Source organism: Trichomycterus rosablanca, chromosome 3 (assembly GCF_030014385.1).
Source record: "Trichomycterus rosablanca isolate fTriRos1 chromosome 3, fTriRos1.hap1, whole genome shotgun sequence".
NCBI lineage: Eukaryota > Metazoa > Chordata > Actinopteri > Siluriformes > Trichomycteridae > Trichomycterus > Trichomycterus rosablanca.
The window spans coordinates 5,908,224-5,922,664 of NC_085990.1; the positions used below are offsets into that span (position 1 = coordinate 5,908,224).

The window sequence follows — 14,441 nt, forward strand, 5'->3', positions numbered from 1 at the left end:
ATGTGGTCAGTAAGTGTATGTACAAGGTTATGGGTCACAAAATGGTACAGAGCCTACTGGCAAGCTTTTATTTAACTTGTATCCAAAACCTTAAGCAAAGTACAAGATTTACAAGGGAGATAAAAATGATAAACATTTAAAAACAGATATTAGCTTTTTTGGAGTGCCACAGCAAAGAGTGTACATACCTTTTTGTATAATAGATTTCACTTTCTGTGAAAAAATTGGATCAGACACAGCAGCCCTGCTGGAGTTTTTAAATACTGTGTCCACTCACTGTCCACTCTATTAGACACTCCTACCTAGCTGGTTCACCTTGTAGATGTAAAGTCAGACACGATCGCTCATCTATTGCTGCTGTTTGAGTCGGTCATCTTCAAGACCTTCATCAGTGGTCACAGGACGCTGCCCACGGGGCGCTGTTGGCTGAATATTTTTGGTTGGTGGACTATTCTCAGTCCAGCAGTGACAGTGAGGTGTTTAAAAACTCCATCAGCGCTGGTGTGTCTGATCCACTCATACCAGCACAACACACACTAACATAACACCACCATGTCAGTGTCACTGCAGTGCTGAGAATTAGATGGACTACAGTCAGTAATTGTAAAACTACAAAGTGCTTCTATATAAGGTAAGTGGAGCTTATAAAATTTTTTATTTAATTTTTTTTTTCTCAGGTGGTGCAGCAGTACTGATGGGGTCCAGGGTTCTAATCTCCAGCGGTGCTACCGGTCACATACAGACATGATGGGCTATGCCTGGGGGGTGATCAATGCCCTGCAATGGATTGGCGTCCTCTCTGGGGTGTGCTGCCCTATTTGCCCAATCATTCTGGGAAACCAGACCTGCTACGACCCTGACAAGAATAGAGTTGTGATACGTAAACATAAAAGTGAATGAATGAATGAATTAAATACTTTTAATTAAATAATAAAAATACTTTTTAAATCTACTGTACAAGAGAGACAGAGACAAAGAATTTTGTCCATCAGAATCTGAATGTAGCCAGTGCCTTTCAAAACCCAAATGGAAGAGTGATAACCAGATGTAAACATAACAAGGTAGAAAAGGCATTTTTTTCTGAACTGTGGTAACATGGGAATCTACCAATATCCCTTATTGAATCCAGCCTAGACAAAAAACCAGCGCTAAACCCGATTAGAGAGAATAGAACTCACACTGCATTGACATAATAGTTGACAATAGAGCTGTTACAATCACTATGTGATCTTGTTATTACCTCTTTTTTTCTTCATTCTACCCAATTCCTTTTGATTTTTTTCATTTTACCCAGTGAATTACACCCACTGCGTCCCTGACCAGGATAAACTGGTAGTAAAGCAGACAATGAACATATATGAACATATAAATGTGCAAGTTCTACACCTGAAATCACTTTGATGAGTTTTTTTTAAGATTAAGAGAGAGAGAGATGGTCATTCAAGGGGATCAGAGTGAAATTGGGTGTTTTTGGTCACTCTAGTCCCAATTAATTTCTCTTCACCACCATCTCCAGCAGAGCAATAGAGACTGACACTGTCCACTTTTTAAGGAGGTTAAGATTAGATTTGGCCTGTGTTTCTCCTGCCTTAATGCACCACCTCAAAATCAATGCCTCCAACTTGCTTTATGACCTCAAAGAGTAATTTGGAGGTGCAATTGAAAAGCAATACAAGTTGAAAAGCAGTGGAGGTGAAAAGCAATACAATTGTGTCTTATTCTTACTGGGGGAGGGACCTTGATCCTTTTTTTCTTTAACCATATCCAACACCTCAAGGCTCACGGTCATTTTAGAGCTTGAATTGGGAAAATTGGGAGTCCTAGGGTATCTCCCAAACAGTCAAGTCAGTTACATGTATGTGTGTATTGCTTTTGCAGTGTCTTACATCAACTGTACAGATTTCGAAACCAAAAACGCTAATACACAAGCAGAGGGCAACAGTGGCAAGACAAATCACAAATAGACTCATCAGCCATAACATTAAAACCACCTCCTTGTTTCTACACTCACTGTCCATTTTATCAGCTCCACTTACCATATAGAAGCACTTTGTAATTCTACAATTACTGACTGTAGTCCATCTGTTTCTCTGCATACCTTTTAACCTGCTTTTACCTTGTTCTTTAATGGTCAGGACCCCCACAGAGCAGGTATTATTTAGGTGGTGGATCATTCTCAGCACTGCAGTGACACTGACATGGTGGTGGTGTGTTAGTGTGTGTTGTGCTGATATGAGTGGATCAGACACAGCAGTGCTGCTGGAGTTTTTAAATACCTAAATACCGTGTCCATTCACTGTCCACTCTATTAGACACTCCTACCTAGTCGGTGCACCTTGTAGATGTAAAGTCAGAGACGATCGCTCATCTATTGCTGCTGTTTGAGTTGGTCATCTTCTAGACCTTCATCAGTGGTCACAGGACACTGCCCACGGGGCGCTGCTGGATATTTTTGGTTGGTGGACTATTCTCAGTCCAGCAGTGACAGTGAGGTGTTTAAAAACTCCAGCAGCGCTGCTGTGTCTGATCCACTCATACCAGCACAACACACACTAACACACCACCTCCATGTCAGTGTCACTGCAGTGCTGAGAATGACCCACCACCTAAATAATACCTGCTCTGTGGTGGTCCTGTGGTGGTCCTGACCATTGAAGAACAGCATGAAAGGTAACAAAGCATGCAGAGAAACAGATGGACTACAGTCAGTAATTGTAGAACTACAAAGTGCTCCTATATGGTAAGTGGAGCTGATAAAATGGACAGTGAGTGTAGAAACAAGGAGGTGGTTTTAATGTTATGGCTGGTCGGTGTACATGGGGTAAATTTTCTGACGTTCGCTGAAGACACCATAAGCATACAGTTTGTCTCTGTGGTGTAAAGGTTTCTTTTCTTTTCTGGGCAAGAGTGTAAAGTGTGATATATCCTTCTCCACTCATTTGCTTGAATATCTCTTGTCGCCTCTTCACTTTGGGCTGCAGATTTTTATTTATTTAGTGTAATTTGTAGTTTTATTTTTGTTTGTGGCTCTGTAGCCTCAGTATTGTTCTGTATTGGTTAAGCATCCTGCACATTAGGCTCATCTACCTCCGTCTCACAGGTATGAGGTTACACCCGCCGCCTCCGTGACGAGGTCTCGCCCTATTACACTTTCTGTTCAGATAAGAGTGTAATCGCTGGGAAACTGCTTTTTGGAATCTTGGAAACAAAAGAAAGATTTAATATGGGTCAGTAAATGACAGCTCAGGTTTCTAATATGAAGGTTTAATGACTGTAAATTAAAAAAAGGAATTAGGTACATTTACAAGGCTAAAGAATTTTAGGTGAGTTGTGCAAATTCTCATTGTGAATATTAAAGTCTTCAATAAACTACAATGGACAAAATGAACAGAATATTGAAGAAACTTAAAATAAGGGCCCAACGGCCAGTAAAAAGTGGATATCTGATAATGAATTAGCTACATCAGCAACATGTATTTCAAATGTCCTAAGTTATCTCACTTTCACTCACTCACTCACTTTCTTAACCACTTATTCAATTAGGGCCGGGGGCGTTGTGCTGGAGCCTATCCAGCTTTTCAATGGGCGCAAGGCACACAGTAACACCCTGGATGGGGCACCAGTCCATCACAGGGCAGACACACACACACACACACACACACACATATACACACACCCATTCACCTATAGGGCAATTCAGTGTCTCCAATTAACCTGACTGCATGTTTCTGGACTGTGGGAGGAAACCGGAGCTCCCGGAGGAAACCCACGCAGACACCGGGAGAACATGCAAACTCCGCACAGAAAGGACCCAGACCGCCCCGCCTGGGGATCAAAGCCAGGGCGTTCGTGCTGTGAGGCGACAGTGCTACCCACTGAGCCACCGTGCCGCCTCCTAAGTTATCTATTGTATGTAAAACTATCTGATATGAGCTGCTTTATTTAAACCTAATACTCATTAGGTCTAGTCCAGACCACTTCGACAAAGTGCATTACGACATAATTTATTAGTAATAATTTTAATTACAATTACAGATTAGATGCAAGTAATGTAATGTTTCGTAAGCCTAGCTTAATTCTGACTTTTTTGTGTTCGTTTTCATATTCATTAAAACTAAAACTTTACTCAAAATCTTTGAAACTCAACGCCCTTTGCTGAGGAATTTGTACCCTTAACCTCAATGTTTCCCTTGAACTCAACATGTGTGCGACTGCTGCTTTGCTCAGTGCTCGGCTTGAGCAGTGCGATAAAATGTTATGCAAACGTGAGACGAATCTGCATTTGTGTGGAATAACCGTCAAATTTACTCTGAAAGCTTCACATGTATCTGTGTTCAGCTGGATTTTCCTCCTGTTTCACTTTTAAACTTGTGTTACAACTCGAGGTTCTGAGAAACTGTAAGAATCAGCTTTTCAGAGAGTCTAAAATGCCTATCGTTAAAAAAAAAAGTAACTTAATGTATTAAAAGAACAACACAGAAACACTAAACTTCTCTTAATTATTACTGCTTATTTGTTCTCTCCACTGATTAAGAAGCATAAGGAAACAGTAAAGAAGTAAAGGTAAAGAGCAGGTTTTATTGTATTTTTATATTGATTTTAACTGTTTTCAATTGTATTCCAGTGTTTTTATCTTATATTTGTGTTATTTTCAGTGTTTAAGCAAAAACAACCCCATTATTATAGCCTAAAATTCATGCAGTTCCACAAACCATAGAACGCATTAACAGGCTTCCCATACATCCTTATGGGAAAAAATACCTTAAAACTCAACGTCTTTTAAACTTAACACCATCCCAGAACCAATTGATGTTGAGTACCACTGTGCTTGTTATACAAACAGGAAACAGACAGTATTTAATTACTACTATCTGCTGCTACAATTCCTCCATAAAGCCTACCAGCTATGCTACAAGAAACAAGAGCAGCACCCTCCCATGAGGGATGAACACTATCCCGCTTTAAAAGACCAGGTCCTTGTCTCGAAAGTGGACCAGTTATCTACAAAACCAGTGTTGTTTTCCCCACTGTGCTGAACTGGTAAGGGACCAGATCATACTACTGTCCTGGACACTGATCTAGACTATTTAAACTTCTCAAATGTACAACCCCAAATCAAAGTTGGGACAGAATGGAAAAAGCAAAAAATAATAAAAACACAGAGTTTCTTACATTGACTTTGACTTTTATTTGATTGTAGACAGGATGAACCTGAGATATTTCATGTTTTAGCTGCTCAACTTCATTTCATTTATTAATAAACATCCATTCCTGCATTTCAGGCCTGCAACACATTTCAAAAAAGGTTGGGACAGTAAAGCATTTACCACTTTGTAATGTTGTTATTCCTTTTCACCACACTTAAAATACATTTTGGCACCGAGGAGACCAAGTGATTTAGTGTTTCAGCTTTTATTTTGTCTCATTGTTCCTGCAAACACGTCTTAAGATGGTACAACAGTACGGGGTCGTCATTGTCGCATTTTTTATTTCAAAATCCTCCACAAGTTCTCCATTGGGGACAGGTCAGGACTGCAGGCTGGCCAGTCCAGCACCCGTACCGTCTTATTCCGCAGCCATGTCTTTGTAATGTGTGCAGCATTTGGTTTTGCATTGTCTTGTTGAAAAAATATGACGTCCTGAATGCAGCACATGTTGCTCTAAGATCTCAATGTACTTTTCTGCATTAATGCTGCCATCACAGAAGTGTTAATGATCTTTGCCAAGGGCACTGACACATCCCATACCATGACAGACCCTGGCTTTTGGACTTGTTGCTGATAACAGTCTGGATGGTCCTTTTTGTCTTTGGTCCGGAGTACATGGCGTCCATTTTTTCCAAAAAAAGACCTGGAACACTGATTCATCTGAACACAATACATGTTTCCACTGTGTGATGGTCCATTCTAGATGCCTCAGAGCCCAGAGAAGTCGAAGCCACTTCTGGACATGGTTAACATAAGGCTTCTTAATTACAATTACCTGTTGACATCACCTGTTTGGAAGCACATCATTATTTAGTTTTTTCACCTCATTACTAGCCCTAAATTGTCCCCGTCCCAACATTTTTTGGAATGTGTTGCAGGCCTGAAATGCAGGAATGAAGGTTTATTAACAAATGAAATTAAGTTGAACAGACAAAACATGAAATATCTCAGGTTCATCCTGTCTGCAATCAAATAAAAGTTAATGTAAGGAGCATTTTCCATACTGTCCTAACTTTTTCTGATTTGGGGTTGTACATCATTAGGACTGATGTTAATAAAAATCTTAGAAAATGTAGCATTAGCCAGCACTTTTAAGTTTGCTCTGATTTTGGGTCCCTTACCTCCAGAATACAGGTGACTGGAGTTACTGGTGTCTCTATGAGGGTGGCAATTTGCACATGTCAAACCTGAGAGTCTCCTATAACCAGAGCACTTCTATTAACAGGTTTCTTAGTGGGTGACTCTCTAAGTTGGGTATACCTGTCATACACATGAAATAAATTTGGTGCTTAGCCCTACATCTGTGTCATCCATTTGCCCAGGTGTAAGGGCTCTACTGTCGAAGTCAGGGCTCTACTTCCATAATAATGGCATTTGGGGCTGCTAAAACTGTTGCTATGCTGTCCTCTTTATTACTGCTCTTTTCTAAAGCCTGCATGTGACCCAATGATTAATTAAAATAGCACCATTAGGAATTAGGTGAACACATCTACATGGATAAAGCTCTTCTTTATATCTCAATTGGTACTTCATGTCTTGCCTTAAACCAAGATTTATAAACACTGATCAGCCATAACATTAAAACCACCTCCTGGTTTCTACTCTCACTGTCTATTTATTCAGCTCCACTTACCATATAGAAGCACTTTGTAGTTCTACAATTACTGACTGTAGTCCATCTGTTTCTCTACATGCTTTGTTAGCCCCCTTTCATGCTGTTCTTCAAGGTCAGTACTCTCCCAGGACCACCACAGAGCAGGTATTATTTGGGTGGTGGATCATTCTCAGCACTGCAGTGACACTGACATGGTGGTGGTGTGTTAGTGTGTGTTGTGCTGGTATGTGTGGATAAGACACAGCAGTGCTGCTGGAGTTTTTAAATACCTCACTGTCACTGCTGGACTGAGAATAGTCCACCAACCAAAAACATCCAACCAACAGCACCCCATGGGCAGCGTCCTGTGACCACTGATGAAAGTCTAGAAGATGACCGACTCAAACAGCAGCAATAGATGAGCGATCGTCTCTGACTTTACATCTACAAGGTGGACCATCTAGGTAGGAGTGTCTAACAGAGTGGACAGTGAGTGGACACGGTATTTAAAAACTCCAGCAGCGCTGCTGTGTCTTATCCACTCATACCAGCACAACACACACTAACACACCACCACCATGTCAGTGTCACTGCAGTGCTGAGAATGTTTCAACACCCAAGTAATACCTGCTCTGTGGTGGTCCTGTGGGGGTCCTGACCATTGAAGAACAGCATGAAATGGGGCTAACAAAGCATGCAGAAAAACAGATGGACTACAGTCAGTAATTGTAAAACTACAAAGTTCTTTTATATAGTAAGTGGAGCTGATAAAATGGACAGTGTGTGTAGAAACAAGGAGGTGGTTTTAATGTTATGGCTGATCAGTGTATACACCCCCTTGGATACTCATCTGTATTTCACCTTTAGTCATCAGAGGGACCTTGGGAAACAGTAGATAGAAAAGAGGACATGAAGGGTTAAAAAAGGATTGACATTGTAGAAAAATGTCCACGTTAATATAAAGAGCGCTGATTGGAATGGGTTTAATACCTGCACCTGGGGTGCACTTCCCCTTCCGAGAGGCTCAGACAGCTGTGCGGCCTGCGATGTAGTTTGGGTGACAGCCCTATGATCACATAACTCAGTTGGCTGTCAGATGGAAGACAGAGAGCTGGCAGCTGAGCTTCGCTCATTAAGAACACTCCGTGGAGCAACCCTCACATGCTCTTTGGCCTGCCACAACCGGCATAAAAAAACTAAAAAACTCAGCACACCAGGCTTGTTTAAGCTTGTATTGAGTGGATTCAGTTGCTCCTTTAAAGCATCACTAGACACATACTGGAGGGAGGAAACACATGAGGAAGGTGCAGATGTTAAATACACAACAGGTATTAGGTCCACTGGTGTGTCCACTGACCCACACATGAATACCCCACTCCCTCCTGTTACATTACACAGCATTCTACACCCAGCCTGCTAATACATTTAGCAGACGCCTTTATCCAAAGCGACTTACAGTACTCTAACAGTATACAGTCTGAGCAATTGAGGGTCAAGGGACTTGCTCAAGGGCCCAACAGCAGCAACCTGGCATTGGTGGGGCTTAATAACTGGTCAAGTACCTTAAGCCCTAGACTACAACTGCCCTAATAGTATGACAATGACCTCCTAGTCAGACAGCGGAGCACCTTCAGTAACAGACTCATCCAGCTCCGCTGTAAGAAGGAACAATACAGGAAATCGTTTGTACCAACAGCGATCTCACTGTATAACTCATCCCCACTGTGCCGGGACATCATCGCTCACTGAGTTAATACCAGGACTATCAGGACAGACTCATGAAGCATGATCTGTTTATGTCATTGCACATCTATGGACATTTAATGCCAAGACACTTTTGTAATTTTTCTATTATATTACATATTGCATATATATTTATTCCTATCAACATTGTACTGCAATACTTACTTAATATTTCTTATGCACCTTTAGCCTATTTAATTAATAATTTTTAACTGAGTCTTTTATTTACTTAATACTTTTTTCTATTGTACTTTGAGCTGTTGTAATACCTGACTTTCCCTCTGGGATTGATAAAGTTATCTGTCTGTCTGTCTGTCTGTCTGTCTGTCTGTCTGTCTGTCTATCTATCTATCTATCTATCTATCTATCTATCTATCTATCTATCTATCTATCTATCTATCTATCTATCTATGTAGTTTAATCTGCTCTCACACTAAAGGACTAATTAATAAACCATTGTAAATAAACCAGTTCTTAAAGTTTATCAGAGACCTACAGCTACTTCAGCTGCTCCTTTCATTCTTGTCTTTTCAGGAACTGGAAGTGTTGGCAAACTATGTTTGGGCTTTGGAGAAAGTAGATTGCCATCAGACAGTTTAACCATTGGTTTAAATGCTTTATCCCGGATTATTGTGTTTCCTAATACTTAGTGGAGGAGAAAGATCGCACAGCAAATAAACTGTTAGAATTTTTGCAATATGGGTTCTCCAGCCACTAGATGCTCTGGTTTGCTACCTCCCAAAACATGCAAAACATGCAAAAGGTGGATTGGTTGCTTGAATCTGCCCCCATATGTAATTAAGAAAGTAAATGGGTGAGTTTTTTGTCCTGTGATGAACTGTGATAAAAATTAATGAATGTGAAATGTAATATACACTGAACAGCCATAACATTAAAACCACCTTCTTGTTTCTACACTCACTGTCCATTTTATCAGCTCCACTTACCATGTAGAAGCACTTTGTAGTTCTACAATTACTGACTGCAGTCCATCTGTTTCTCTGCATGCTTTGTTAGCCCCCTTTCATGCTGTTCTTCAATGGTCAGGACCCCCACAGGACCACCACAGAGCAGGTATTATTTGGGTGGTGGATCATTCTCAGCACTGCAGTGACACTGACATGGTGGTGGTGTGTTAGTGTGAAGATGATATTCAGCAGATTTAAAAGCCAGGTTACCTTGAGGTATCCTGCTGGCTTGTTTTTCCCCTTTCCGTTTCTCTCTTCTCTCCATCTAGTTTTCCTAATATACTTCTCTGGTAAATAGAGGAGAGGTGGCGTAAGCAGTGTACTCTCCTCCAAATCAATTAAATCAGCCTTTTGTCAGAGGAGCACCAGCTCCTCAACTCAAGATAGAAAGTGACCAACCATGCAAAAAATACTGCAACATTTTGTGGAGCTGATGAAAATGTTGCTAAAAATATTGGAAGGGACAGTTCAATACTCCCTTGACATTAATAAGATGTTTCTATCGTCTCTATGCAAACCTCTGCTCAAAGAAATACTTACCAGTATAAGATGGTAATAAAGCTGATGGCCACTGGGACCCCTTTATGTTACAGTGTGCCGAGTTATTGGCCCCGATTGTGCTGTCAGTAGTTATGATGCTGTGTCAGTTAACCACACCATTTATTTTATATATTTATTTATTTTCGTATAAATAACTGCTTTATTCTGGTCAGGGGCACAATGGGTCCAGCGGAAAAAGCAGGGCAACCAACCCCGGTTCTGGACTGCTTTGTTTGGGAAGGGGGGGGGGGGGTAAAACATAATGGGTGGAGCCCTGGCAAGTTCGGTTGATTTTTTTGACATCAGAATACTATTCATTGTAGGCAGTGAGAAAATCTGGGGGGGGGGGGGGGGGGGGGCAATGCCCACCACAGTGCCCCCCTAGCGCTGGCCCTGAGGGCAACACATACTCACACATTCACTCACACTTGGTGCAATATCGAGCAGCCAGTTCACTCCTCATTAATATTTTTGGGAGGTGGAGGGATACCTCTGTACTACAGACATGTAGAAAACATGCCAAACTCTGAACATAGATACATCAGGAACCAGGTTGCTGTGCGGCTTATCCACCCCACCTTTTGAATAGAACCGAGTGCTAAATTGGAAACATGACTAGTCCATCCATTCTGGCGGTCGTGCTGTAGAGACGCAGCACGAAGAAAGGGGCGAACTGGGTGGGTGCTGTTGGGGTGTGTGTTGTGTGGGGGGGGGGGGGGGGGTGTAAGGGCTGAGCATTTCTGGTAAATATTTATATTGAGTTATGATGCACGGTGGAGAACGGAGGAGGTGAAGCTGAGAAGGAGAGAAGAGAGGAGCCTGTTAGCCTGTTAGCAATATTTTCCCTCTTCGCTAAGTTTAGCATTCAACACGTGTCGCGCAAGAGCGAAAGAGAGAGAAAGAGAGAGAGAGCAAAAGAGAGAGAGAAGGAGAGAGAGAGAGAGAGAGAGAGAGAGAGAGAGAGAGAGAGAGGTTGACGGTTGCTAGGTGACCGGGTGCATATACTGAATTTTAACAAAAGAGAGAGCTGTGAGAGAGGAAGAGAGAGCTGTGAGAAAGGAAGAGAGAGCTGAGAGAGAGAGAGTGAGAGTGAGAGAGAGCGCTTGCAAGAAGTAAACCTATGTAGAATCTGTATGAAGGTGCATTAGCTGGAGAGAACGCGCTATAAGGGATATAGCCTGAGGAAGATGATGTGAAGAGCACGAAGGGCCGAAAGGAGAGAGGGGGGACAGGCGCGATAAAGCCGCAGTAAGTACATCTGTACGTCTGCACATCTGTACTAAAGCGCGCTGCGGACAGCTGCTTTTTTTTTTTTGGCTAAAACTGGGGGGTAGCAGGTGGCCCTGGTGGTGCACAGCTGGATATGAGTGCTTGTGTTGAATGCGTGTGAACACTAATGCTGTGTAGAACTGGAAGAAGTAAAGAGATGCAGAGGTGCGGGATGGAGAGGTGGAAAGGAACCGGCGCACATCGGGCTTTGACCCTTCTGTCATTGCTGTGCGCGCGTACATAGGCCAGGAGAACTACGACTTTACGAACACGCACGCATGCAAACACACACACACACACACATGTTGGCTATATAGTGTGTTTTCCATTTCCATCAGTTCCATCACACGCACGCACACGCATAATGCAACACATGGAGACACGCTGGCGCGTTCGCATCCGTACAGACCAGACGCAGAGCTCAATCAGTGAATGAACGCAAAAAAAAAAAAACACACAAAAAAAACCAGCATCTGGATATGAATGGCCCTGCATTATTGAAGTGTGTTTAAAATTCTGGCCGCTTGAGCAGCACATGCGGCGTTTGGCTGTAGTGCGCCGTCGGTTCGCTTCTCTCCAGCCGCGTAAACTGCGGCTTTATCAATTTCACAGAGCGCAGCTGTCAATAGAGCTCCAACAGTGCGGCGCATACAGCCGGCTTTCTACCACCCTGCAAAAAAGATCCAGTCTGAGCTGATCGTTCATCATCTCAGTCGAGCGTGTTCTTGCAAAAACGCGATGGTTCTGCGTCAGGCTGGATCATTTGTGTATGAATAGGAGGCGCAAACTGAACCAGCTTCATTAATACGCGCTCGTTATGTCAGCGCTGATTAGTTGATAGACCTGCGCGGTTTCTTTTCTGTCACGTGATCGGAGTGGATCTAAGCGAGTGGATTATCTAAAATCGTTGGACCGGGTCCCCAGCTTCATCACGCACCATAATGTCATAAATTTGCCTTTTCCAGCCTTTAGGCGGGTGGCACATAAGGAAAAAAAGTTATTAAGATTAAATGGTGAGTGCAGATACTGTGGTGGTGATGGGGTGTTTTGCTCTGCATGTTTTATCTCCACTTGACTATTTAAAATGAATCAGTACCTAAAATCAGGACAGAATTATTTCCGCTGACCAATTAATCAATATAATGGCCCCTTTCTAGCCTGATTGGTCTGGTTTGGTCTCGTTTAGGATGATTATGCCCCAATACACCGAGCAAGAGTCAATGGATGGTTTGCTGAGTATGAAAATGACCTCCATCCTTTACAGTCAAAATCTCAACCCAATTGAACGTCACCCACCGCAAATGTATTCATTCATTCATTTATTCATTTTTGCTAACAGCTTCATCCTGGTCTATGTTGTACCTGGTCCAGCACTAGCTGAATACACTGGTGCAAAGCAGTCATACACTGTGGCCTCACAATTACACATTCATGTACTTACACTCAGAACCAACTTAGAACTGCCAACCCACCCTGCGTGTTGAACGGAGATAAGAGGAAACCAAAGTACACAGAAAAAACAAACACAGACACACACAGAACATGACAAACTGCTTAAACCCAGGTCCCCCAAGTGCTGCCCAGTCTAATCATCTATTAAACAAATGAGTAAATTAACAAGAATTGCGCTTGCTTGTTTTAGATCCACTTGTCCACTTGGATGGACAAATCAGTGCCATCCCTGCCCCTTACATTACACTCATGCTGTACAAGAAATACCACAGGCTAGCACACTTCCCCCCCCTAAAATGTGTGAAGCCTCTCTTTACCGTCCTGCACTAGATTCTTGGGGTTCCCAACCAGTCAGCTGGCAGCACTGAGACTCAGACTCTGGTTCCTCTGGTTTTGTTGGGCTGGTGTTTTAGACTACTGTACCATCCAAGCACCTATGGTGGAACATCTCTAACCAGAGGCCACCAGGTGCCCATCTACAGGGCATATGAAGTGACTAGATGTTTTTTTAATATGAAAAAAAATCACCAATTCTAAGCCAATTGAACATCTACAGGAGGTTTTGAGTTGTTGTGTTTGAGAGTGCTTACCACCACTACAGCATAAATTATGCAGAGTCTCTAAATGATACGATAAACATTGCTGTAAGCATTATAGATCATCATGTCACAATTACCCAGGAGAGTAAACAATTATACTTCTAACAATATTCATATTATTGTACAAAACTCAGCATATAGACCGACTAGGCATAACATTATGACCACTGACAGGTGAAGTGAATAACACTGATTATCTCTTCATCACGGCACCTGTTAGTGGGTGGGATTTATCCTCAAAGTTGATGTTAGAAGCAGGAAATAGAACAAGCGTGAGGATTTGATCGAGTTTGACAAGGGCCAAATTGTGATGGCAAGACGACTGGGTCAGAGCATCTCCAAAACTGCAGCTCTTGTGGGGTGTTCCCGGTCTGCAGTGGTCAGTATCTATCAAAAGTGGTCCAACTAAGGAACAGTGGTAAACTGGCGACAGGGTAATGGGCGGCCAAGGCTCATTTATGTACGTGGGGAGCAAAGGCTGGCCCGTGTGGTCCGATCCAACAGATGAGCTACTGTAGCTCAAATTGCTGAAGAAGTTAATGCTGGTTCTGATAGAAAGGTGTCAGACTCCATGGCTTGACAGGTCAGGGCTGTTTTGGCAGCAAAAGGGGGACCAATACAATATTAGGAAGGTGGTCATAATGTTATGTCTGATCGGTTTATGTCATTAAACGGTAAATACAAATTTTGTATTATATTAAGAACACATTCTCATACAGCCACATGTAACCAAACTGATATAAATCCAACACTGTGCTTTTTTCTATAAGGAGAGAACAATTTCAATAAATACACTAATGTACATTTCAATACCCATCATGCCCTGTGGACTAGCAAATGATCTGACATAAAAAGACCACTCCCATTACGATAGAACTATGTCATATTAATCATGTCATTCATATCAGTCATGTAATTGATTTGCAGTGAAAGGAGATTCAACCTTTCTTAGCAAAATATCGTCCCCCTGCGCCCAGCTTAACAAAGTCACATGACCTCCTTAATGTTGGGTGTTATCATTCTCATAGTTCTCTTGGTATATACCACCCCACACCCATTCACACACCCG

General features: G+C 42.2%; 1 protein-coding gene across 1 annotated transcript in view; it reads left to right on the forward strand.

Moving 5' to 3' along the window:
* Positions 1-11,219: 11,219 nt before the first annotated feature.
* Positions 11,220-14,441, forward strand: part of LOC134310215 (glutamate receptor ionotropic, NMDA 2D) — a 123,326-nt gene continuing 120,104 nt past the window's right edge. The window contains exon 1 of the mRNA XM_062991756.1: positions 11,220-11,300. The gene's annotated coding sequence lies outside the window, so the exon portion shown is untranslated. The remainder of the gene's footprint in view (positions 11,301-14,441) is intronic.